At 45.4% G+C, this 27,466-nt stretch overlaps 1 protein-coding gene across 4 annotated transcripts in view; it reads right to left on the bottom strand.

Annotated features, from left to right (window-relative positions):
• LOC135904809 (G-protein coupled receptor dmsr-1-like) overlaps nucleotides 1-27,466 on the bottom strand; it is a 1,021,428-nt gene that overhangs the window by 339,344 nt on the left and 654,618 nt on the right. The window contains exon 1 of one of the 4 annotated variants that reach the window (XM_070525405.1): nucleotides 16,646-16,675. The exons of the other annotated variants lie outside the window; for them this stretch is intronic. The gene's annotated coding sequence lies outside the window, so the exon portion shown is untranslated. Of the gene's footprint in view, nucleotides 1-16,645; nucleotides 16,676-27,466 lie in introns of those variants that run through there. 4 annotated transcript variants of the gene reach the window in all.

Raw genomic sequence — 27,466 nt, 5'->3', positions numbered from 1 at the left:
GAATTTTTGCTTCTCCTTTTTGTGTATGTTCAGTCTGCTATTTGCGTTTTGTGTATGTTCAGTGTATGTTCAGTATGCTATTGCTTGTCAGCGAGCATTTACTCGGTGTGTACATTAAACTTTTGATTGTTAGATCATCACGGTTTTCTTGTTTGTCCTATGTGTTCTTTGGTGCCATTTGCAGCCAGGCTATTCGTTTTTTTTTTTAGACTGCAGCAAGTCACTTTAATAGCCCTCATGATACCTTATAAAATCTTTTATTTGGCCAATGTAGCAAGAATTTACAGTGTGAAGCAGTAAGAACAGGGTATGCTAACTTCTAATTAAAAGGTTTATTGTGAAAATGCAGTGATCTATAAAGGTTACCACAAAGTAGTACAGCAATAAAACCTGATAAAGACTAGTGCTTGATGAAACCAAACATAAAAGCAGGAAAGGGGGAAAATACATATAGATACACAAGTCCAGGGAAAAAAAACAGTGATCACCAAGTGCGCAAGTGGCTACCTTCCAGGAAACTCATTTTTTCCCCAATGGCATGGAACTGGAAGAGTGTGCTTGCATTGCATAAGCAAACTGTCAGTCTGTCTATTGGAATAACAACAGTGTTTCTTGAAAGGTGCTGGCATGCAGGATTGGCAATTGTAATTATTTTTTCCTGCACTTGGAATTTTTCTCTATTTTCTTTCTGTAGCATATTTATTTATGTTTGGCTGCATCAAGCACCAATTTTTATCTATCCTTCAATGATGTCTTTCTTTTTCTGGCGAAAACTCGGGGAAGGCAGGAGATGGAAATTCAAGACGATGAGCAACATGATAACAAGGTGAAAGTAGGAGCCAACGTTTCCACACGTGGACTTTGAAGAAGACAAGTCCACTTGTCGAAACGTTGGCTCCTGCTTTCACCTTGTTCTCGTTTTGCTCATCGCCCTTTTACAACTCGCCACATTTTTGCAAATGAACCTCAGTTGAAAGTTAGTCCTCATCCATATCTAGTGTCATCCTGTTGATACTGCTTCATGCTATGCACTCTTGCAACATTTGTGTGTGTATGTGTGCACACGTGTGGATTTGGATGCGAGATCGGGCCCTTGGGCAGAGGTATCATTCTTCTCCTGTGCAGCCTTATGAATTCATTAACTATACTGCAACAGAAATGCGATGGACAGGAACGAAGTGAACACACAGAGCGCTTCGTTCTTGTGTGTTGTCTATCTGTTGCACTTTAGTTAATAATGAATACACACAAACTCATCTAGTTTTCAGTTATTATGTCAGGCTTATAAGCCCGCTTGTGTCCTGGAATATCTGCATGGCTATGTATCCTGTAATTTAATTTCTGGCCATGTGCTGGCAAGTCGCGTGTTAATCTCCTGATTTTCCTGACAATCTTGTGTGATGTGCAGGCCCAGACAGTTTCTGGTGAATCCATGCAGGGTGTTGTGCAGGGTGTAATCTGCATTACAAGTGCTGCTTTGATTGCTTTCCGTTCAGCTTTTCTAGGTGTAGGATGACCTAAAATGGTACTCACTTATATGGGGTTTAGTTTTATGTAGTGTCATACTACTGTTACACTGCTATTGCCAGATCACTGTACTATATGTGCCTTATGTTTGCTTGTATCTTCATGACTAGCAACCTCTTCTGTGTGTTTGGCAGTTGCATATAGTCTCCTGGCCTAATTGTTTGCCCCCATATTCCATGGTATGGGCCTGTTGTGTTTCAAGTTCAGGTACTCCCGAGGTTGTGTTTCTGAAGGGAGGGGTAGTCGTCTTTGCATCTCATATGCTAGCTGGCTTAATATCTTGCGTTGAGGTACTGAGCTCTTGAGACAAAGAATTTGTACTGCAGGCTGCGATTCTACTCTGTCTAGGTGCTTGTTCGTTAGCTCTTTCTCATAGAGGTCTTCAAGCATGGTACAGTTGGAAAGACCTGTTATTACTACCCGATGCCTGTATTCGATGAGTTGTCTTTTTTGTGTGCTGTTGGTAATTCATACCGTACCATACCTTGGACACAAGCACAGCATCTGCGATTTTCTATAGTATCCGCTCGCCCACCCCCGTTATTTCGAGATTATTCTTTTCACCAGGTGTGGAAGTTGCGTCCAGGCATTGCATAATTGTTTCACCCACATGCTGGCTCTGCCGTCATGGGCTTACACTAGCTGAGGATTTGTGGATGTTGACTTGCGGGCATATTTGTCCAGCTATGTGGATCACAATGTGCAATCTGGGGTAGTTCTTGATTCTAGTCTTTCTTTTTTTCTGACGTCGATATGAGCTGACTTATCAGAAAGCGAGAGGACAGACTAGCCAAGAAAGTCTGCAGTGTTGTCGAGGGCTTGTTGCATCATTTTTGATTTCTGTATAAGATAGCTTTCCCACAGACTGTAATACACCATAGGCTGCAGTGTTTCTTGTAGTATGCCCGTGTTGTTGGTGTGTGTGGGCTAAACGTACCTCCAACTCTCACCTGGAATTTTCTGTCTTTCAGAAAGTTAGTTTAAGTGTTCTACCAGAAATGTTTTTGCACATTGTTCCTCTTATTAGAGCAGCATGAGGTACTGCTGTTAACCCTTTAATGACGAGACACATAAATACCGAGAAAACATGTTTATTGTTCTATCTAAATATGCAAAACACGTCAAGAGTAAGCATAATCAACAAAAAGAAAAAATATTTTGCAGAAATTTTTCAGCAGTAGAGGGAAAACCCCAGGCAGGAAACTGGAAGTGGGCTTCACCCCATTGAAGCCACCTAGCTTTATTTTCAATTTGTATAGACAGCTCTTATCATATGTGAACCAGAGGTCCCCATTTCATTTGCTTTACATCAGATGTGCGACACCAATGCAGCTGCATACGTTGCATTGGCCTGTCTCCTCTGAACTTGCTTGCACAAGACAGTGAGTCGCGTGCCAAACTTCTTCCTCGTCCAGTGTTCCTGCTCTAAACCAACAAATGACGCTTGCTGCTTGTCATTCAGTGTTGGCCGAAGACATTTAGCTAGAAACTTCGTACTCGATACTTAAACTCGACAAGAAAAAAATTCTTTTTTGGTGTGTTGCCTGTAGGCAACACTCGTCAATAAAGGGTTAAAAGCCTCTTCACTCTGTTCATTTTTTCATAAGCGGTATTACACAATGTCCTGCAATAAAGTTTCTGCTGCTTATGGCCCACTCATATCTGCCAGAAGGGACAACTCTTGAAAAAGGTTTTCTTTGTGCTATGTGTGCGACGTAGTATGAGCATTCATGCCTTGACATTTATACATCTGTAGAACCAGCTTCTTGACAGAGTACTTGCTATACCTGATCATGCTTACTTGTGCAGTGCTGTTGAACAATACATATTGATGCAATGAATATTTACACACTTGAATTATCACGAAAGATGGTTGTTTTACAATTCTGCGCTTTGCTTTCTATTGGTGTTAGATTTCGCATAAGCATGCCCCCCGTGCAATAGCATTTTGAAGTGTAAGGGTTCAATAAAAGGTGATGAACTAAATCTAAGTGCAAGAGCTTTTTTTCGCACCTATGACTCCCATCGAAATGCGACTTCCATGGCTGGCAAATCAATCCCTCGCCTTGTGTTAGCAGCAGAATGCTATAGCCACAGTGGCAGGTGAACAAATTGAAGAACAATATTTCTGTCTATAATTTTTTTTCTTGCCTGTATGTAAGTAAAGTTTGGAATAAGTTTGTCATTGCAAAAAAGCCCAGTTTGTATTCTTTTATTGAATAAACCACATATTGTGTATTGTTGAAATGCAGAAATTTGTTCTAAAATCCTCAGGTGATATATGTTCTTGCAAGTAGCATGGTATTTCATTACTTATAAAGATAGTAATCGCAGCGGATAACGTTATATGGGTTTACACACTAATATATGTGATCACAAACTTATTAGAAACTTACTAGAAACATTTAAGGCATGAATGTTTCTGCACACTTGATCAGCTGTGAACGTGCAAGAACTGCTTGTACTGGCTGACTTCACTGCACAGTTTGGATTTACTTTTCTTCAGCGTGTCGTTTTATACTGTTTTATCCACACAAGAACAGGGCGTTTGCCTGCTTTTCGCATTGTTGCACGAGTTCTACATAATTGTGCAGGAGGGTACGTTGTCACTGTATTTACTTAATCTACTAGCTGTGCAGTTAGTTACCTTGCAAAGCAAGTGTTCATACAGATGCAGTAAGGATACAAAGTCCGCAACATAGTCAATGTTTATTGGTTTCTGTGCAAGAAAAAAAAATTATCCAGAGAAGAGGTGCAACTAAACGTGCATGTAATATTTTATTCAAGCCACGGATTTAATGCTATCGTAGCAAATTCATTACGATAGCCTACACTTTTGCTCTGTCAGATTTAATAAGAGGCAAGATAAGCTTTCAAGATGCATCGGGAAATTCGTGCTTGAAAACCGACAAGAAAATGCAACTGAACGGTACCGCGTTCAGCGCAACGTTGAAACTTCGGGTACTTTGCTGTCTTGTCATTTGCCCTTGCCGAGGTTGAAATAATTCAAGCTGCTCCGTAAGCGCGATTTTTGCATGCTACTCAAAACATTGTAGCGACCTCGTCGTCTGCTGGGGATCGAACACCTCCTAGCACTGACAACTCGCAAAGGCGTACGAAGCAAACGTGAAAATGCACTTCATTTGCTGTGCAGAGTGTCAACAAACGCATAGAAATCGGAGAATGCAATCTGCGGTACAATTTTTTTATTCTCCCTTCGCGTACGTACCGAATTCGACGATCCACGTCTCCGCGTATTGCACTTGTCGATCGGGACGCCATTTTCCAAAACAAACCAGCGAAATAGCTCCTTTGGCAGCTCTCCGCGCAATTTCGACGGAAAATCGCAGCGATCGGTGCGACGGTGCGACTGTGCGACCAACCGGTTGGTCGCAGCCGAAAATCGGGGGGTCGGCACTGCGACTGCGATTTTCATCGCAAACGACGGAAATCGCACTTCCGGTGCGACGAAAATCGCATCATGTGAAACAGGCTTTAGGGTGAACACGGCTCACCGTGGCCGCGCTCCGCGGGGCGCCAGTGTGTCCGGCGCGGCGGCGCATCGAAGCTGAGCGGCGCAGGCGCACACGGACCCAGGGGAGGCGCTTCGCGTCGTCTGCTACAGCGCTGGAGCGCGCCGCTCTGGCTTTGCTGTAAAGTACGCTTCGCTAGACCCAGGTGACTGAGCGACCGAGGCGGCGTGGCGGGAAGGCGCACTTCACTTACTGGAGCATTTTCCAGCTGGTTCGGTCTACAGCTTCTGAACAGCCTGCTTAATCAATATACATTAACAGAAACAAGTTTATCACCACATAAATCACTTAGCATGTTTTTATAAGTGATGAGGGTAAAAATAGTCATTTTTTCGCGCTCTTTATTAGGCTGGGGCGTAGAGGCGACGCTTGATAGTCGTGTCAGAGACGTCACCCAGCCAGAGGCTGTTCTTAATTTCCCGAGCGATAAAGGTCGGGTTTGCAGCAGCCGCCTCAACAATGGTCATGTATTCAGCTTCAGTGGTCGCTCTTGGCCGGGCTTTACGGGGAGCATCCGCAATTCTTCCATCCTTCTTGTAAGCCTGGACTATTCGATTCGCAGTTTTCAGTCGCCTTTATGTCCTCTACGATATAACGCGTTGAGAATAGTTTTGTAGGCACAGATCTACAATGCGTTGTCTTTCTTTTTCCAGTACCCGCGACATGGCCTGTTTCCGAAAGTGCACCGGGGAAATAATATCCTGCACTGTTACAGCGTTTTTGTCGCCGAAGTGCCCCGGCAACCGACAAACGAACAAAATGCAATTCATCATGCAAGTCGATAGAAATGCGTTTAATGGAAACACCTCTGGTGTCTTTCGATTTGACGAGTCATCCCAGAATATTTAACTCGTGAGCGGCCAGTCACTCGCTTGAGCAGCCGTTGGCTGCACCACATAACCATATTAAGCTAAAATTGAGTAGCATGACGTAGGCCAAAAAAGAAAGGGGGAGGGGGGGGGGGCTCGGCGGTAGATCTGGCTGACGCCCATGGTCAGTTAAAAAGTAGACTGGCCCGAACATAGCAATCTGGCTTGGGCCGGGCTTGGCTTTTACAAATGTCGAGCCCGTTGGCCGACCACCGGCATGCTGTCGGCAAACGACACCGGGCCGGCCTCATGACCGTCGGTTTAATTATCGTGGCCACGTTCGTCCAACACACGGACCGGCCACTTCCCCATGATGGCAACAGCATTGCTTGTTCAAGGCAAGGGTTCCTGTGCCGTATTCATATTTGAGTTTTACCAACTCAGCCTCGCCACCCCCCTAACCCCTAAGAGAAATCAATTCCTGCTTTTCTCCAAATTTATCCGATGCCCCCCTACATGGCGTAACGCAGAGGCCATGCGCCGCTTCGGGCCGCATACAGCACAATTATATGCTAGTGAGAATATACATATGACCTATTCCGAGGAAGTACTGAAATGAAATACAAGCGAGTAACGACCTAATTACCCGGCAGGACGTTATTTAAGCTAGAAAACGGACATGTATGTTATAGATTTTCCACTTCAATTACGCGGTTGGGCAAGGCCTGACTGTCCCAACGTGGGAGCGGCCCGCAGCGCGCTGAGTCGCGTACCTCAGGACCTTATTAAAGTTTTGCATCCATTCATCCATCCATTCAATTACCTATTCAAAACGGACAGAAAGGGCATTCGCATGCGGCGTGCATCGACTCCAAGGAGAAAAAAAAACAAACAACCAAATATACGACGGCGCCACATGTTTCACTCCACCTAATCAATGTAATCAAATAACTGACCGACGATTCCTCTAAATAAGAATGCGACTTCTCACGTCAGGTAGCCGTCAAAGGACCGGCACCGCTTCGGTGATTTTAACCAATCTCTGACAACAAAAATATGATGTAGAAAGATGAAAAGGGGGAGTAAAACTGCCGCCAAATCAGTTGCTATGGAGGGGAGAGCCCTTCCCAACATCGCGTAAAGCGCTCCATGCACCCCTACCAGCGACATTAACGCGTCAGTAAGAAAGTCGCGAAGTAGCGGATGTCACTTCTTAGTTGCTGTCGAAGTAATATTATTGCCCTCCTTAATGGTAAAATCGATGGCAAACATGATGATGCATGATTGAACAATCGTTGTCTAACTTTCTGTGGAATTTATTGCGGGTTTCAGTCACTTTTTTAGGTCAATTAAGCAAATTCGTTCTAGCATCAAGACATGCGCGAAATGGCGCGCTAGGCTCATCACATGATGGCTCCAACGAAGAAGAGCGCGCCTAATAGGTTTCTCGGTATGCACTACACCAAGTGCTGTGAGAGTAAAATAAAATGGCACCAGCCTAATAAAGAGCGCGAAGAAATGACTGTATTTTTACCCTCATCACTTATAAAAACATGCTAAGTGATTTATGTGGCGATAAGCTTGTTTCTGTTAATGTATATTGATTAAGCAGGCTGTTCAGAAGCTGTAGACCGAACCAGCTGGAAAATGCTCCAGTAAGTGAAGTGCGCCTTCCCGCCATGCCGCCTCGGTCGCTCAGTCACCTGGGTCTAGCGAAGCGTACTTTACAGCAAAGCCAGAGCGGCGCGCTCCAGCGCTGTAGCAGACGACGCGAAGCGCCTCCCCTGGGTCCGTGTGCGCCTGCGCCGCTTCGCTTCGATGCGCCGCCGCGCCGGACGCACTGGCGCCCCGCGGAGCGCGGCCACGGTGAGCCGTGTTCACCCTAAGAGTGGACGAGCCTGTACATGAGCGTGACGGGCAAGTTTTAACCTGTCAATCTGTCAACCATCTTGTACTGGATTATATAAGCACCATATGGGCCGGCATAGCGCAGCGACATTATTATAGTGCTATTCCTTTTCGCGCTTCCTCAGTAGTTTGACCGGAGATCCGCCTACGTTATTTCCACGATCGGCCGGCCGCCAGCGGTGGTCGATAAGAAAGCAAAAGGCTCCGTACATTAAAGCAGTCAAGTTAGGGTCCCAAGCCTTGCCTTCAATGACTTGGGCCAGCAATTGTTTGTAGTAGCCCCAGGAGCTCTCATGGAAGCTATTTCACAAATCTTAGCACTTTCCTGTTTTTTTTTTACAGTGAAGCTATCTATGACTTAGTACACGAGATTTTATGGCGTCTGCACGGAAAAAACTCTGCCCTAAAATGTGAGAGTGAAAGAGCCAACAACAAAAGCAAACGCATATCACCGCTCGAGCCGGAGCTTGGTGTAACGGCCACCTGTGCCTAAACCGTCGCTTCGTCGCAGCTGTGTGTCTGTGAATGTACGACGTAGTACATGACATAGTGTGCGCCTGATAAGGCGACCAAGTTTTCGTACCTACGAGAAGCGACAGCGAGAGCAGCGGCGGGAGAGAGACCGTCGACGTCGTGCCAACCCGGCGGCCCGAGAAGAAGAGCGTGCCCGCCATGTGGTACGTAAGCGACGAGCAACAGCCGACGACGCATATCGCGACGCCCAGAATGCCGCAAAGAGACTTCGACTCCACGAGGGCATGGTGCCGGAATTCGACTGCGCCTACGCAACGCTCCAAAGAGACTTTCTCGATCGCAACTTAAGATCATGCTGCCAAGTATGTGATCGCCTGTGGTTCGATAACGACCTCTGGGAAATCAACAGCATACGGGCGGAAGAGCGACGGCAGAAGACGGTGGACGTGCTGACGCGGTGCTTGCCCGCTGAGAACGCTGGAGAGTTTCGAGTGTGCGGCACATGCAAGGAGCCTCTGTAGAATGCGTGTGCAGAGGCTCTGCTGAAGGGTTCGGTTGCACGTTTCTCGACGACGAATGGTTACGTGTACCAGCATGTGCCAGTGCATCTTCCGAAGCTGAACGCGGATAGGATCAACCTCGCCGGTCATCGATCTTCACAGAGTGTAATGGCTTATGAATTTTATTCTTCTTGAGTAGACTACCTGGCCGGGAGCATGACGCTCCAGCCACCACTTCGCAGCCTTGATACCATGCAGTGACGGGAGATCATGTCGCCTGAGTTCATTCGACTAGGATGCTGCTTACACGGGTAATTTTCTGATTACACGTCGCCGAGCACTATTTCTTACATTTCTTTCTATCAGCCATCGCTCGCTTTGTCATTGTAGAACATGTGGCATTCAACATTTTAAAAAGTTCACCGAAGGTTACGATACTCCGTAATGCGAAATTTGATCGCAGCTCTATTCGTGTTTTTATTTCGCCATATATTGACTGGCGCGGACAACCTGTCTCCTGCGGCCGATTGCAAACGAAGCGAAGTGTGGTGCGACTGTCTTGTTAATCGGGAGATCGCGAGAGGCAGCGCGCAGGGTGACGCGGGGGTGCGAGTCACAGTGGCCGCCGCAGACTGACCTCCGCTCATGCAGCGCTTTGTTTCCATACAGACGACACGCGCCACTCTGGCGCCATGTCGTAGCCATCGTCGCCACACAGCCCATATTGCACGGCACTACGCTTTTCTTATCACGCTTTCGTTCCAACAACGTTAGCACACCAGACGTTAACACACAGTGTAGCTTTCACGTATTTTAGAGGTTGGCGAAATACGGCTTAATAATAGGGCAGAAATCGCCCACTTTTTTGTCCAGCAATTGGCGGTGCGAGTTTGTTCCACACCTTTATTGTTGTTGGGAAAAATAGATATTTGAACATATTCTTGTCGCCAGTATGTCCAAATAATCTGACTGTTTTTGTGTAATGGCTTCATATGCACTTCCTGTGGGGCAATCATTAACGCTCCCATCATATGACGAAATTATAACGCACCTTAAACCTACTACTTTGTTCTTCATGTGACATGCATGGGTATAGGCGTGATCGCCGATAGCGGTCGCTTACTGTAGGGCCCCTACCGCAATGGTTAAATATAAACTAGGAGCTCTTATTGGAACAATGGTCCCAAATTACACCTGTATCTTTTAACTTGGGGCGTGCTATAGACATTTAGGAATGTATAATTTATCACAGCCGTAGGGTGCTGCAAGTGCCTTCAGAAAAACTATATCACTTTAAAAAACCACGTGACTGAATTTCCCACGTGGTCAGGATGGCAGAGATGGAACGCGCGCTTAAAAGCGACAAAGGACAAAGGGTACAGACGCCGGTGGTCCAGGCCCCACTGAAAGCGGCACAGGCGACTGCTTCTCGCGAGAGCGAGAGCACAGCTATAGAGGTGGAGAATCGGGGGAAGCTTAAGAGGCCGCCATCGGCGGATGAGGGAGCTAATGCAAAAAGAGTGGCAGAAACTTCAACGGCGGACACGCCGCAGCCAGTCGTTAAAGTCACTAGTCTTAGGGGGGAAATGTCTGCCCTTGCGGACAGAATAGGAAAACTGGAGGAAAGACAGGATAGGTTGGAAGCTCGGGTCGACAGGATCGAAGCCAGACTAGACAAGATTGAGGAGCGTCTTGACGCCTTCACCGATGACATGCGGGCTTTCCAAACACAGGTTATGGGCATGTTTCAACAGCTTAATGCTACGCTACAGGCTAGATTGCCTCCCGTAGTCGGCCAAGCGCCGATGTTAGTAAACCTAGTGCCTAACCATGGCCCCTCGCCAGCAAATTGAGGTTTGGCAGTGGAACTGCAGGGGCTTCCGTCGCAAGCGGGGGAACCTGCAATTGCACATACAAAATCTGGACAGTAAGCCTGACATTATAGCTTTGCAAGAGGCTAGTGGCTGGGTGAAATTACCGGGATTTAAGGCATTTACACCGCTAGAGATTGATCGGGGGGGTGTATCGAGCGTCTTCACGGCCGTACTAGTCCATCGCAACGCCACGGCGATTCAGCATACCATAGATAGCAGCAGAGAGGACTACGTCCTGCTAGAGGTTCTGCCCAAAAGAAAGGACGATAAGAGTCTCTTTGTACTTAATGTATATTCTTCTCCTAAAGATAAAGGGCTGGGCTTGCCAGACCTCTTGATAAAGACGCAACGGCTAGCGGCTAGGGCTCAACTCATCGTGGTTGGAGATTTCAACGCGCCTCATCCGGAGTGGGGCTACATCCGAGCCACTCCAAAGGGAAATAGGCTTTGGCGGGTAGCTCAGGACCTACAATGGACAACCTTGAACAACCCGCTAGATCATACGAGGATAGGCAACAGCGTTAGCACAGACACCTCTCCGGACCTCACATTTGTTAAAGGTATTAGGGATGCAAAGTGGGTAAACACGGGACAGCCACTGGGCAGTGATCACTATATCCTTTCCACGGTATTTAGTGCTGCTAAGCACAAAGACAGGGTAAAAGGAACTAGAGTGACGGATTGGGACAGATTTCGGAAAGTCAGGAAAGACACAGTGAGCGGGGAAATCGAGGACTTGGGAGCCTGGGTTGAGGCGCTCAAGCAGGACGTGAAGGGTACGACAGCAGAGCTTCCGACGGTGGACGAAGGTTTTACGGCGGACTCTAGACTGTTACACATGTGGGAAGCGCATGCGAGTCTCCTTCGGAGATGGAAGAAACAAAAGCATAATGGGGTCCTCCGTAGGAAGGTGGCCAAGCTAGAACGAGAAATCGAAACCTACACGTTGGACTTGCAGTGCAAACAATGGGGTCAGATTTGTGACAGGATGAATGGGCAATTCGGATGCAAAAAAACATGGCAGTTGTTGAGGCACCTTTTAGATCCGGCGGCAACCAAATCGGCGCAGAAGGGTCAAATGGCTAGGTTAGTTCATCAGTATCAAGGCACGACTGGGGAGTTCATTCAAGAACTCCGAAGTCGTTACATAAACGGCGAGGCGGGCGGTTTCTTGCCGGATTACTCGGGAGAGGAAAACCTCGAATTAGATGCGGACTTTACGGTGGCGGAGGTGGAGTTTGCAATGGGGCAGCTTCGTACTACGTCGGCAGCGGGTCCAGATGGGGTTACTAATAAAATGCTGAGGAACCTGGATTTCAAGTCAGTGGGGGCGCTCACGGACTTGATGAACAAATATTGGGCTGCCGGGGAGATCCCGGCAGAGTGGAAGCATGCTAGGATTACATTTATTCCTAAACCAGGGAAGAAGATCTGTATTGAGAATCTTCGACCCATCTCGCTGACGTCCTGCTTGGCCAAATTGATGGAGCATGTGGTCCTCAACAGGCTTCAGGGTTATGTGCGAGGACAAGGAGTTGATACCTAAAACGATGATTGGCTTCAGGGCTAATTTATCAACGCAGGACGTCATGATACAGCTCAAAAACGACGTGGTTGATCCTGGGTACGGCACGGGCACGAAGGCTATCTTGGGGCTCGACCTCACAAAGGCCTTTGACAATGTCACCCATGAGGCAATATTAAGGAACCTATCGGACATAGGACCGGGCGGTAGAACCTTCCGATACATCAGATCATTTCTGGAGGATAGGACTGCGGAGATTGTAGTCGGAGAATTTAAATCGGATCCTTTCACGTTGGGGGGCAGGGGGAAACCACAAGGGTCGGTTTTATCGCCGTTCTTGTTTAATCTCGCCTTGATCAAGATACCGCCCAGGCTGGCAATGATATCGGGACTTAAACATACATTTTATGCGGATGACATTACTCTATGGGTAACAAAGGGAAGCGACGCACAATTGGAGGAAACTTTACAACAGGCAGTGGATATTGTGGAGGAGCTAGCGGGGGAGGCAGGACTCTCGTGCTCTCAGCCCAAGTCCTAGCTTTTTGTGCTTAGGGATAAACCAAGAGGGATACATGCGAGACACTATGTGCCGCCACCACCGCTGAAGGTGAAAGTGGGGGGTGCACCGGTCGCTGAGGTCCAAACGATCAGGATCCTGGGGCTGTATCTGCAGACTAACAGGAAGAATAGGGAGGCCTTGGAAAGGCTCAAAAATACTGTCAATGCTACCGTGAGACTTATCAGGAGAATCGCCAATCGTAAACAAGGCGTCAAGGAAAAGGACTTGTGTAAGCTGGTACAGGCGTTTGTGCTCAGTAGAATAGTGTATGCGACGCCTTATATGAAGATGGATGCGACGGAGAAAGGCAAGGTGGAGGCTATGATTAGACAGGCGTATAAGGCGGCCCTTGGGTTGCCTAACAATACTTCCACCTAAAGGCTGCTGGGATTAGGGGTGCACAACACCTTGGAAGAACTGCGGGAGGCACACTTGGCGATGCAACTCAGTAGACTTTCCAAAACGATAGTAGGGAGGGATATATTGGAAAGGATCGGCATTGGAGTTGATCCTCCAGCTGGGGACATGAAAATTCAGGTGAAGCGAGAAATGCACAAGGGCTTGTACATAAAACCTTTACCTAAAAATATGCATCCGATACATCACGAGAACCGTAGGAAGGCAAGAGCCAGAGCTTTACATGCTAAGTACGGGAAGTACAACGGGGCGGTCTACGTAGATGTCGCCGAGTATAAGAACAAGGACGCATTTGCAGTTGCGGTGGTGGATGGGCGGGGACGCTTAGTCACCTCTGGATCAGTCAAAACCCGCTCCTCAGAAACTGCAGAGGAGGCGGCGATAGCGCTAGCTATAGGTAATACTGAGGCTGACCTGATTTTCAGCGACTCTAAAACAGCCATCCGAAATTTGACGAGGGGCAGAATCTCTGTCACAGCGGCAGGATTACTAAATCGGGCCACGGGGCGAGGGACTACGGAGGTGGAAATTGTCTGGGTACCGGCCCACTCTGGGAACCCTGGGAACGAGGCGGCTCACATGAATGCTCGAGGTTTCGTCAGCCGAGCAGGTGAGCCGGACGTTCCAGGGAGGTCCACGAGAGATGGGCTGGTGTCCTTTCACGACATTACTAACCATTACAAACTTGAGCGGAGAATTTACCCTCCACCGGACAAGCAATTGGTGAAGGCGCAGGAAAGCGTCTGGCGAAGATTGCAGACGAGATCTTTCTATAACCCATACCTGTTAAACAAAATCTACCCGGACGTTCAGCCGGAATGCAAATGGTGCCAGGAACTGGCCACCTATGACCACATATTATGGAGCTGTAGCATAGCGCCGCCACCGGCGGATATTATGCGTGATCCTTCTCTCGAGCAGTGGGAGGCCGTGTTGGCCAGCTCAGACCCGGTCGTCCAGACCAGGACCGTGGAGTGGTCTGGACCACCCAGGTCGCCGTCAGTCATGAGCTGATGGCCATCTAGCACGGAATCGTCCGCACATGCGTTCTGACGAAAATAAAGTTTTTCCATCCATCCATCCACTGAAAAGTTAGTTTGAAAGACTCCGTTACACCTATGGTGCGTGCATTTTTGTACAGGTTGTATAAACACAAATGTAATTTCAACCAAGCAGTCATTAAAACTCAGACAATATGATCCCGTTCAAAGATCAACAGGGATATTGCTAGAGATCGCGTTCTTTTACAAACAGAAAGGAAGGCTACACAACCTAAAGCATGTAAATATAGCACGAAGGCTGAACCATGTAGTGCGACGGAACGAATGAACAAAACACAGCCTGGAAGGAGAGGGCGAAAGAGAGAAATGTGGTAATTCTACGTACCGTGGCCGCGCTTAGAAAGTTGAGTAGGAGGTAATTAATGAGCGAATAATAAACAGCGCTCATAAAGGCAATGAAGAAAAAGCCGGGATCCACGAGGATAAAATTAAGAGCGGCATAAATGAAATCTTACTTCCTTCTAAGTAAGGCATGTTCGGTGCGCACAAATGCTCCGGCACGCTAACTGCGGCCCGTAAGCGGACGTTAAGGTGCCTGTGTGGGAAGGCCTGGCATTTTGGGCCGCACTCGTGTCATTATTGTTCGCGCGGAAAAGTCCCCGCCCACTCTTAAAGCACCACGGCCCATGCTAGCCGCGACGACATGAGCAGTTAGCACTCGGAAGATTTACGCATGACTGACTTAATTAAGGCTACCGGTTCTGGCTTGGCCGCGCTGTAAAGTGAAGAGAAAGAAAAAAAACTGTCGGACTCGGACCCGCCGACGACGTCTGTCGCAAGCTAGCTGAAGTGGGCCGCGTATTGTACATAGTATGTCAAACAAGTTTGACACTGAACTGAGTGCATGAACAATGTGCCCTTTGAAAGGGGAAATTTGATTTTGGTAGTGTCTGCTCTTTCTCTATCATTAATAGGCTTATGCTTCATGCAAAAATGAGGGATGCGAGAATGTCACATGCGTGGGTGAGTTCATCGGTGTCAGTATAAGCGAAGTGAAGCACGTTATCGTATATGTTCCGCCAGCTAATTAGCCACCCAATTGACAACGCACTAACGAACTTTAAATGCAGTGCATCGGCTAGGTATATTGCAATTTGAAGCGTGCAGCTTTGAATGAAGACAATAAGAAGGCGTTTCTACATATTCGGAATAGCGATGCTGCAAGGCGCGGTGACGCAATAATATCATGCTGACTGGATGGCGAAAACTGAAACAGTGCGGACAGGAAGCGCAACTTCGATATGGAGATAATCAGCCTTCGTCGCTAATATAGCCTGTCAGCGTCACCATACCACCGTGCCTTGGCAGCAATCGTTCATGACATTTGGTCAGATATACTGAGACACGCCAACCCGGCGCCAAAAGCGTGGTAGCATTACGCGGCCAAACACTGCGCCACCTATGACAATCGAATGTATCGATATTGTGATTCAGCCCCTCATAAAAATGATTTCAGACACTCTGTATTTTGTCTATCCACTGTATATTGCAGACTACTTTACTTTCTTAGACGCTCGTCCTTATTTCTGTATAACCCCTATATACTGTCACGAAGTATATTTCATTTAGCCCATCGCGGTCGATTAATTTCGGAGTGGGCTGCTCACAAAACTTCCATCCGCATTAGTCGACTATAAGTTTAACGTCTAACATCCATAAGATAACCTAGAGGCAATCTATGCCTAAAGCACCGCATTTCGCACCTCTCAAGTTGGAGCTTATGGTGCACCAATTTGAGCCTTGTAACTGGTCTTTTTGGAAAATATAAACTAAATGTTGTGCAGCACGCTTGAAGGAACCTTCAAATTTCGAAGTTTAATCCTCATCGAGCGTCAGGAGCAGCTATACTTCCTTTGACTGCAGGACTGAAGCCCTAGAGTTAACCTTACATTTAATCTATAGTTAACCTGACTGATAGTTTACTCTATCCTATCTCCCTGCCAACTTTTAAATCTCACCACTCCATCTTGTTTTCTGCCCTCCTCGAGTGCAATTTCCTAAAACTGTTGTATTGAAATGAACTATTGAATAGGCTTGAGAAGAAGTTCATTTGATTATCTTTACAGTTAAGCGTTGCTGTGGTGTTATAACGATGGCCGTCATGGCAGTGCGCACCTTGGTGTACTTCTGGACTGCAACATCGTTTACATACAGAGAGTGCTGGCGTAGTGAGGTGGCGTTCGTGGCTTCACCTTGATTCATAGGTCAATTCAATTATGGAGTTTTACGTGCCAAAACCACGTTCTGATTACGAGGCACGCCGTAGTGGAGGACCCCGGAAATTTTGACCACCTGGGGTTCTTTGACGTGCACCTAAATCTAAGTACACCGGTGTTTTCGCATTTCGCCCCCATCGAAGTGTGGCCGCCGTGGCCGGGATTCGATCCCGCGACATCGTGCTCAGCAGCTCAACACCATAGCCACTGAGCAACCATGGAGGGTGTTTCACAGGTACCTTTTGCGCCCGTATGTTCTTTAGAATTCCTGCAGATTGTTGTAGTGCTCATTTGAAAGTCTGTCTCCTGTAAAAAAAAACGAAAAAAAAAACTGGAGGCTTAAATAATGACCTTAATGCCGACACTTTTTCAACTCTTACTCATGTTTTATGCATAACGTGACGTATGTACACGCATATTCTGCTTAATTTAGCATATAGCAAGCATGATACGCGCGGGTTCCGCTTTGGTGGCTCACGTTACGGTCTTAAGATGACACTCCAGTATAGCCAATCATCGGCACATTCTATCAATCTTCAGCAAGCCACGGCAAGATTACTGGAAATAAGAAGCGGCGATTGTGGCGAATACACGGTTTTGCCTACTGGCTCGCTTACTGAAGGAAGTATTTAAAAACTTGCTCAACCAATGTAAAAACCCTCCAAAGAAAATGCACAGCTATCTTACTGAGATACATGCGTTTATTCATAGATGGTTGTAACCACTTCGATAAAAAACACGTTCCAAAAGCATATCGATCATTTATCTACCTCATGTACAGATTACTGTCACCAGCGCTTGATCACTTCACGCATACATTCTCCTCATGTAGAAATTCCAAGCAGTCTGAAAACCTCTGCACGCAAACTGAATAATCGCCCAATATCACTAACACGCGTTCCCGGTAAGCTACTAGAACACATAATATTTTCAAACGGAGAAAATCATTTGGAAACCAACAAGTTCTTCTTTAAACATCAGCATGGTTTTAGAAAAGGACTAGCATGTGAAACGCAACTAATCCAATTGACTACAGGTATTTTAATAAACATGAGTACGGGCCCACACACAGATTCCATTTTCACAGATTTCGCTAAGGCTTTCGATCGCGTTGCTCATTGCCGTCTTATAGCTAAACTTTCACGCTTAAACGTCGATTCCCTAACAGTATCTTGGACAAAAAATTTCTTGTCATTCCGTAAGACCATTCCCCATTATCGATAACTTTATTTCCAGTATCAGCGATGTAACAGCTGTTGTACGACAAGGAAGCGTACTCGGACCATTATTTTTCTTATCTATATTAGCGACCTGCCATCCGAAATAACGTCATCCATTCGCTTGTTCGCAGACGACTGTGTGATATTTCATCAAATCTGCTCACCTTCCGATTGCGTCGCTCTTCAACGAGATCTTTACCGTATTACTAACTGGTGCTCTTCTTGGCAAATGACCCTGAACACAGACAAATGCAAACTAATGACGTTCACCCGCAAAAAGATATTTTCCGCTTTCGATTACTCACCGGATAAGAACCCCGTCACATGCACCAACTCATACAATTCCACAAATGGAATTCGCAGCCCCTATCTGGTCACCTCATCAAGCTTGCCTAATCGCGACCCTCGAGTCAGTCCAAACCGGGACCGCCCGCTTCATTGTCAGAGATTATCACCGCGACTCTAGCGTGACTAGCATTAAGTCATCTTTATCACTCTCATATTTTGAATCAAGAAGAATCACAGCATTGCTTTGTCTGTTTCACAAAATAGTCCGTAGCACGCGCTCGTCCACCCTGCCACTCACTCGTCCATCTGGTACATCTCGCCGTCTGCATAATCACCCCAGTTTCCAGCGTATCTATGGCCGAACCAATGCTTTCAATTATTCCGCGTTAATACGTGCCATTCAGTGTTGAAATCACCTACCAAACGACATAGTTTACATTCTTGACCCTATATCCTTCAAAGCATGCTTATGCATATTATTTCCATAATTCATCACAAGCCACCTTACTGCGCACCTAATTACCTTTAGCGAAGGTGTATAGTTCTTTTGTTTGCTTGTTTTTTGTTTGTTTGTTTTGTATTGCGTTAACACTGTTACAGACTTGTTCTTTCACCTTCACCAGCTACAATTTGTATTATGTCTTTGTGCTCCTTTCCGTTTGCTAATTCCTTGTATCCTCCGCTCGGTAGCCTGTAAGGTAAATAAATAAATAAAATAAATAAATAAATACATAAATAAATAAATTTTGTACATGAGAGACGCAGCTGTTTTTAGGCTGGTTGTGCTCAGAAATTCATATCAGATGAGACCCTCCTCCTACAACAACGCCAAAAAATGTGGAGCATACAAAACTTTCGTTTTGATCTATCTGTACCGTAGAAAGTAGTTGTAAATACACAGAAATGTCGAAATTGGCAGCAGCGCGTAGTTTTCAGGGCCATGCGCGCAACCTCTCAGACTTTCAAAGTCCGAATCATGTAGCTTTCGTTGCCATGAGTAAATCTGCCGTCAAGAGTACTGAATTTTCACGAAACCCTGGAACAACAATTCGTGCACGTGCTCTGCAGATGCACCGATAGCCAGTCACTATAACGAGCGCAGAAGAGATACGAGTCTACAAAAGAGTACGCATTTGGGCTGGTTGGTTCATGATTACGAGCAATAAAAACAGCGCTAAACGACGGGACAAGCGAAGGGACACAGACAACAGCGCTGACTAACAACCAAAGCATCTTTATTCCTTCAGTCAGCATATATATACTCCGCCGCTATCTGAAACCACAGAATCTACAAAGTTGGGCATGCGCAGGGGGAATTGCAATTAATGTGATAGGAAAGCAAGCTTCGGATATAAGGCGTGCGCGTTTATCACGATATTTTGACAGATAGGTTACACCTTCGAAGATGGCGGCAAGCCATCTTTCGAAGGTGTAACCTATCTGTTCACTTATCACTATTCTTGTCCTATCTTATTCGTAACGTATCTTATCACTAACTTATCTATTCACTTATCACTTATCGCAGACTGAATGTCAAATCCTGCGCTTCCCAAACATCAGCGGACTGCCTCATTCGGTCTGAATTTAACATTTAACTACAAGAAAGACAGAGAGGGCGAGCAACCAAACGTATTTCTTTCTTTCCATCATCTTTTTTAAATGTAGTAGTTTGAACTTCAGCGTGCCAAAACATTTAATGACGAGTCCACATCACTCCTTCTAACATCATTGCCAACATGGTCGCTAAAACACGATTGTGTTGGCTGATATTTGCTACATATTTTCCGTAATAAAGCAACAGATTGTTTTCTTATTCCCAAAGCTTTCGCCCATTTCTAAATCTACGTGTACTTAACTGCACTCTGTACTCACCGGCGTAGCTTTCCGATGCCGCGTGATGACGCTATTCAGGCCGTCGGTATACGGCGACATCCGGTTAAATGCGCTCTATTGGGGCTCGCGTTTTTAATTGGCTAGGCTAATAATTTCTAATCAACCACTCAAGTAAAAACTTGAGGAGCTGATTATCTTATCTAGATGTTCCTCCATCGACTCGGGAAATTTTGCGTCCGCGCAAGTTCTACTTACCGTTAGGATGCTTTCCTACGAAGGGGAAACACGTGCAAGCACAGAGACCGGTATAACACAAATTCAAAAATGTTTTTCTTGCTTAAAGCAAAAAGTAATTTGATAAAGGTTTCTCAGTTTGTAGATAATTAATGTTTCTAATAAATACACAATTTAGCGTATTTTTACCCCGACCACCTCAATTCTAAGTTTTTGACTAAACATAGGCTAAAGCTAACATTTTTGCAAATTTGTCGTCAGCTGTACAGGCCATTTCACGTTATATTCGTCCCAAATTATTGTTCACTCACAGTACAACTTGCTGGCAATTAGTTACTTTGAAATTTAACCTTTCGGTAAAAATTATCTTTCTGCAAAAGAATTCCCAATATGCTCCAAATTTTGCATATTTAGTGCCGTATAAAAAAACTCACGGAAGCGTAAAAATTGATAACACCTTTTTTAAGTGAAAAGTCTATCTTCATTCTCAAGGGGCGTGTGCTCGCCTTATTTAAGAAGAGAACATTTTTTCACAATGTGTTTTACAAATAATACTTTCGAGCTTTCTAAAAAACTTCACATGTTCCTAGCGGTGCTGAAGAATTTTTTTTTTTCGCAAATATGTATTACAGAAAGACTTCTTTCTTTAAATAGATAGCCCTCAATTTTTTTCAAAGAAATCGCTCATGGTCGAGCGCCAAGGCTGGGACAGTTGGCGTGGAATGATCCAGTTACCATGTTTCCGGCTTGCTTTTCCTTGCTGTACATACCTGCCGGCCCATGAACTTAAAGATCCGTAAAGATCCCGAGGACTTTGGGGAAGGAGGAAGGTTAGCATGCCTTTATAAAGACTTTTATCTGAGCACACACCATATGTGGCATACATAAGCACTTTATTAGCGATGATTTAGCTTTGGACGGCGCCTAGAAGCAGCTGCAGAATTGTCGCAGCCGAGACTGACGAGCACACATTGTTGTTAAATGACAGGCATTTCCTCAGTGACATTGCTGCCGCTTACCTCGCCTGCTTTAGCACAACCACAAAAATGGCAGCGCAAGGTACCGTCATTTCTTTTTTGCATGTATATATATATATATATATATATATATATATATATATATATATATATATATTTTCCAATGTGGTCCCGCCCCGTGTTTAAACAGCTCTAGGCTTTTTCGCGCAACTAATTTATTTTTCGTAAGACATGGCGTAACATTCGCAAATCGTAGAATGAGTCTAAACTCATGAACTTCACGCCAAATTTAGGAGCGTTGGCAGGTACGGCTGTATTGCCTGAAACTTGTCAATACACTATGTTTTTATTTTGTATTATTTAGATTGGAAAGCGAGCAAAAACTTCAGCATGTACATTGAGTTGTGGGCTTGGTTCGATCGAAGCTTCGTGTCAACACGCTTCTTTTCACTCAGCTTCAGTACACTTGAGGAAAAACGACTTGACGCATATGGCTTCAGATAGTTGCAGTCTATATAAAACGTGCGATGCTCGCTTGTGGAATAACTTGGCTTCGAACAGAGATAATTGTGGCAGACAGCATTTAGCGCTGCTCATTATATCACCAAAGGGACGTAAAAGATGGATTACCAATACGAGCGAATAGGATTTTTTGATACAATACCTCATGAATACAGAACAGGCTTTCGTGCGTAAATTCTATTTCCCTATCTAGTCATTTGTTGGGTGGGTGAGTGAAGAGTCATGGATAACTACTGCAAATATTTCTATTTCCTTGTGAGCAGATACCAGAGCAAAGTTCATAAGAAGTGGGATAATGTTTAGACGTCTCTATGGTAATAGGTAAAAAAAGGTGAGCTGCGGCATGAGATGAGTAGTCTTTCTAAAACATTTTACTTGCTCTCCGAAGCTGTCCAAATCTGATCCTGCATTCCCAAAGCAAATAATACACTATACTTGTTCGTAAGAAATGGCGCTGGCCAATTCTAGTAGTGAACAAATCAAAGAAGCCTGGCCAATGATGAACACTTCTTAGACGCAAGAAGCTTGGAAAATGGGGCCCTTGAGGTAGAATGCAGTGTTTTCTGACTAGGGCCACTGCTACGCAACAAAACTTTAAAACACGTTGACAGCATGCAACTATGAGGGGTTGTCTCATAGGCACCCGTGTCAAATAATTAGGTGTAGGAGAAAAGAAGCACAATGTCAACCTTTTTTAGTTAAAATTTGTTCCAGTGGTAAGCATAATAAATTATGCGATACAGAATTACAGGCGAGCTCAAACTAAATTTTAGTCATTGCTTGTTGATTAACAACTCAAGCACATTTATACCAATTCTACAATTGATCTTGGAAAGATCCTGAAAACTTGTCCACTAGTGGAAATTTTGAGGCTAGCATCAGTTCCAAAATATTTCTCTTCCTCTCCAAGTCAGTGAATAAGTAAAACATTTCCGCGCGTATTTTGGTCCCGCAGTGCTTGCGGAAGGATCTGTTGAAGAAGTATTCTAAACGTCTATCATTTTTGGTAAACCAATGTGATCGTTTCTCTAATCCTCCTAGGTTTATTAAATTACATGAATGAATTATTGATGGGAAATCAATGAAGAGGTAGGTGCATTAGGTGGCGCTGGTGGCTTAACGTCGAGAGGTGAACAAAAGTGCAAGATGTATTGGAAAAGTGTGAAGACATAGCTAATAATGTGAACCTCTCTTTCGCTGAAACAGCTTGCATATGCTTAAATTGAAAGATAAGATTGCCCGCATATTTCACGAGCCTTAATTACTCGCTTCAGAGTCCATATATGGCTACTTTAGAGCTGCTTCGACATGTTTTCCGCTATGTAAACTTTGTTTATGCTTTAACACTGACACATGTGCATGGGCGAGTTAAAGCATAGCTGTGGCAACTGCGTATCTCCGCTCCACAGATGGTGTGCTCAAGGGCGGCGTGACTCCCGGAATATATACTTTCTGAACGTACTTGAATGCGCCTACTTATAGTCCTACGCGTGATTTTTCGGCCCACCTGTGCTGCTGTTCGTTCGGTATGGTCTTGCTTTGAATTGTTTCTACTTGTAGTTTGCGCGTTGCGTATATTTAGTAGTTGTGTCAGTTGGCATTGACAGTCGTCAGATAGGCGAGGCCTGGTGCATGCTGTTTACTCCAAGGCAGCGTCTTGGACCTTGTTAAAAAACTCAGAAATGGACAAGAATAAGGGACGCGCAACGCTTGCTTTTTGAGTGCGCGTGTTCCTGGGGTGTGAGTAGAAGAAACATCAATAGAAACAGATGCCTTCGTTGTAAGCTCTCGTTATGCCACATGAAATCCGCCAAGTATACGACATTTCACGAGGAGATTCAAGTCTCTCCATGCTGTGTTTTCGCCAGTTTGGTTGCTTGAATCGGCTGGGGAGTCGGGAAAGCTGGAACGAACGCGAGCGCGTGACACAGGGGCTCGCCTACCGCTGAGCAAAGCTTCTAGCGGCTTGACGTGGAAACTGCGAAAAGCGCTTAGTCGCTCGCTTAATACTACGAAGACCTGAGCGAAAACACGACGCAGCAAAGTGAATGCCATTTTACACTTGCATCCACGGCCCTCTTCTGTTTTCTTGCCGGGGTCTTTCGGCGGCTAGGTCACAATTGTGCTGTTGTAGAACGCTGAAAGCTAGACGAAGGGAGAGGGAGGTACCGCCGCGTTGGTGCCAACCTAAGTAAGCCAGTATGACGGACATTCGATGCTAGCAATTCGCCGAAAGTGGCACAGCATCAGGGTCAGCGTATAGTCGCCGTGTCGCAGCTGTATTTTTCTTTTACTACGTTTTCATTCCGTATGTTTGATGATGGTTTCTTGTCGATCATTAGCCACAGTGAAATCCTATAGCTTTTCTAATCTCCGGTAACTGACTGCTGTAATCGATTTCTCTGCTCTTCTTTCATACGCATTTTCCGCTGTGCACCGGAGTCTTTGGCCTGCTGCACTGTTTTCTTATACACTAACGAATTCTTCAATGCATATTACGTGTGCCAATATCCTTGATCACTGCTATATGTACCGCGATATTAATGATATTGATCACCACATGATAATTTAACGCTATGATATCCTCATTGCTGATATATCTTTCAATTATAAACGTCCTCCCTTAAACTATAGGTGCCACATAAATTACAGCGAAGCTGTATATGGCTAGGGTTCCGCGATTATTTCGTGTCCGCCAACAAATCTGCGTGTGGAAAAACTCAGCTCCCGAATTTTATGCAAAATCGCTTCATTCTATGCAAAATCGTATATGTCTCATCACTTTGATATGCATTTTCTGTAGATTAGTTATCAACAGGCACCATTTTCAAGACAAACAGACTCCCAGAACAGACAGACAGACAACGAACTTTATTTAATTTAATCCTGAGGAGCTACTGTCAGGACCTGCTAACGGGAAGCCATTGTAGCCGCTGGCCGCGCCCACGTAAAGGACAGAACGCCGTGACGCTCCGCTCTTTCCTGGGCCCTCTGGATAGCCTGGGCTTGCTTTCGGAGTACCGTGCTTCTGAAGATGATTTTTTTTTTTGCTTGCCTAAAGGGTTATGAGTCATACATTGTCTCACGTGACGGACTAATTTCTCTTTTGGTAGGATTACAAATGCTTACGCATTTAATAGCAGAGGTGATGCGAGAATGTGTGTGCGTACCTATCGTTACGATGACCACCGATCAAGACGATAAACGCATATCCAAGTAAGGAGACGCATAAGCTCTTGCATAGAAAGAAGCTAATGGTACGAACATGGTCCTACTAAGACTATCGACTAAGGCACACCGATCAAGAAAACGTGTGTGTGTTTGTGTGCCGCCGATCAAAAGCGCCAATGAAAATAAAAGTATGTGCGGGTGTGTGTGTGTGTGTCTTTCTCCGGTATGACCGTCATCGCCACTCAAGAGAAAAAATAATTTGCTCATACCTCTGATTCTGTGTCACCTCTACGTCGTGTGCTAAACAGCTTCGCTGGTAATCCAGCTTCACAACAGTGGAATGGAGCGTCAGCTTTTTTGTCTGCTAAACTTCATTTTATAAGTAGACGTTACTCTCACGCCATATTTATCCTGATCGAACGTGAAATCACCAGTGTTTGCACCAACCCCTCAACGTTATTGGAAATATTTCCACTGTCATTCACTTATCATACCGACTAATGTACGCAAGTCAATTTCTCAGACATTTGTTTCATCCAACTCCTATTCGCCTCCTGTGCAGTATGCGCCTTCATCGTAAGTAGTTAGGTGATATCATCTATTCAAAACAAACATGCTCGGTGTATGTCCGGTAATTACAAATACTATAGCTCAACCATAACGAAATTTGATATGATATTTCAATTCTTCCGTTAAGCACCCATCGTTGACATTATCACTGTTTCACAAATACATCCACAGCACCATAACATCCCCGCTAACCGTAGTAATCCCAGCTTGCACAAATCGTAGCTTCCATAATCGCCGCTAGTAGAAGTGAATCCACGAAAGCCAGCCTTCAACTTATCCAGAATTCCACTTACCATCAACTCATGGAACAACCTGCATGATAATACCATCATTGAACCAAACAAAAGTACAAAGGAAAGTTATGCCAGTATTCTAACACGTATTTTTTTTCAGTTTTGGTGGAGGCCTGTTGAAAGATTTCGCCTTTTTCAGATCTTTTCAGAGGTTGCTTCTTGCATTTTATCAGGAGAATTAAAGTTGGGTTCAGAGCTAACCATTCACTCAAGCGTCTCTGTATAGTGCACTTTTGCGATGCGAATAAGTACGGCGGGCACTCTACTTCTTTTGTTTCCAACTAACCCTCGTGAGAGATAGCAGCATTTCAAGAAAAAAGTGGTTCCAACAGGTCTCGCTCCTTACTTCCGGAGACAGCCGTATATTTCATCGAGAGCTCCTGATGCGCACGCTATGTGCAAAATCGTTGCACAGCAGCGGCACCGTGCTAAAAGCATTCAACGAAGTGCACTGGAGTGCAATCCGCCATTTTCCTGCTACGTGGAGCAGTGGGCCTCTCGTGCCTGCACGCTGCGCTGACTAGATACGACCGTGTGCATAAAGAACAATGGTAGTGCCGTGGAAAGCTTGAACTGACGAACGCCAACACTCAGTCGTGGACACTGATGGAATGCATCAACGCAGTCTTCGCAGACAAATTTATTCAGTTGGGGAATGCAGCGCAAGGAAGAAAGGGTGAAAGAAAATATGGAAGACTAGACCCTTGGCTCTGTCTTCCTTGAGCTGCGTTCTCCGACTAACTACGAACCAACTCGTTCAAATCAAAGCCCAGACACATACAGTTTACTTCCCTGGCGAGATGCCAAGGCTGCACGCTCGCTTATTCATTGCCACAGCCTTCGACAGTCTATGCTTATTTTTTCCCGCATGGAAACAAGCAGGAAATAGTAGAGATAGTAGAAGAAAGAGGTCAAAGGGTAGCGGGAAGGAGGAAGGGAAGCAGAGATCAGGACGAGGTGCCGTAATCAGACCATGACTGCGTGCTGACTGGAACAGTACCAACTTTGTTTTCACTGTTCACTTTGCTCCAGACGTTCCTAAATGTATGCACCTATGTTCTTTTTTTTCATTTCGGTTTGCTTTCCTGTTCTGCTGGAAGGAAAAGGGCGCAATGCTCTGCAGTATTCTAGGTTCAGTGCATCCACGTAAGCTATTTGTCTTAAACACTGTTTGCTCTTTATATGCAGATACTTCATGTTCCTGACATCTCTTAGTTTCCAGTGACATACGACTACCGCCGTGGTTGCTTAGTGGCTGTGGTGTTGTTCTGCTAAGCACGAGGTCGCGGGATCCAATCCCGGCCATGGCGGTCGCATTTCGATGGGGGCGAAATGCGAAAGCACCCGTGTACTTAGATTTAGGTGCACGTTAAAGAACCCCAGGTGGTCCCAATTTCCGGATTTCCCAATACGGCGTGCCTCATAATCAGAAAGTGGTTTGGCACGTAAATCCCCATAATTTATTCCCATTTTTTTAACCTGTGAGTCTTGTTTACCGTGTTCAAATGGTCATAAACGCTTTCAGTCCTCAGTAAATTTTTGTTTCTGCCCATCTTCGTATCTCTCTGACACGTTGCATCAATTAAAGGCAAATCCATGTAACTGAACCAGATACACCTCTGAGTTCTCCCGCTCTTCACTTCACTTCACTTTATTACCTTAAAAACCCCATTAGAGGGGTATTACATAAGGGGTGGTTATTAAAATAAACATTAGAAACAGGCGTTCATCTTGAGATATGGGTGACAACAGCTTCAGTAAAGGCAGATGGGCTTGTAATGGCTGCGATGGCGTGTGGAAGGCCGTTCCAGTCCCTTGATGCTCGAATAAAAAATGATGCTTGAAAAGTGGTGGTCCGGGCACGTGCGCGTGCAACTTGAAGCGGATGACCGGTGCGATGAGATATGTATGAAGGGGGCGTGATGTACGGTGGGTGATTTAGGGAGCTGAAA

The sequence above is a fragment of the Dermacentor albipictus genome, chromosome 1 (assembly GCF_038994185.2).
Source record: "Dermacentor albipictus isolate Rhodes 1998 colony chromosome 1, USDA_Dalb.pri_finalv2, whole genome shotgun sequence".
In the NCBI taxonomy this organism is placed as follows: domain Eukaryota; kingdom Metazoa; phylum Arthropoda; class Arachnida; order Ixodida; family Ixodidae; genus Dermacentor; species Dermacentor albipictus.
Note: the sequence above shows the minus strand (reverse complement) of the source record. Positions and strands in the feature narration are given on the sequence as shown.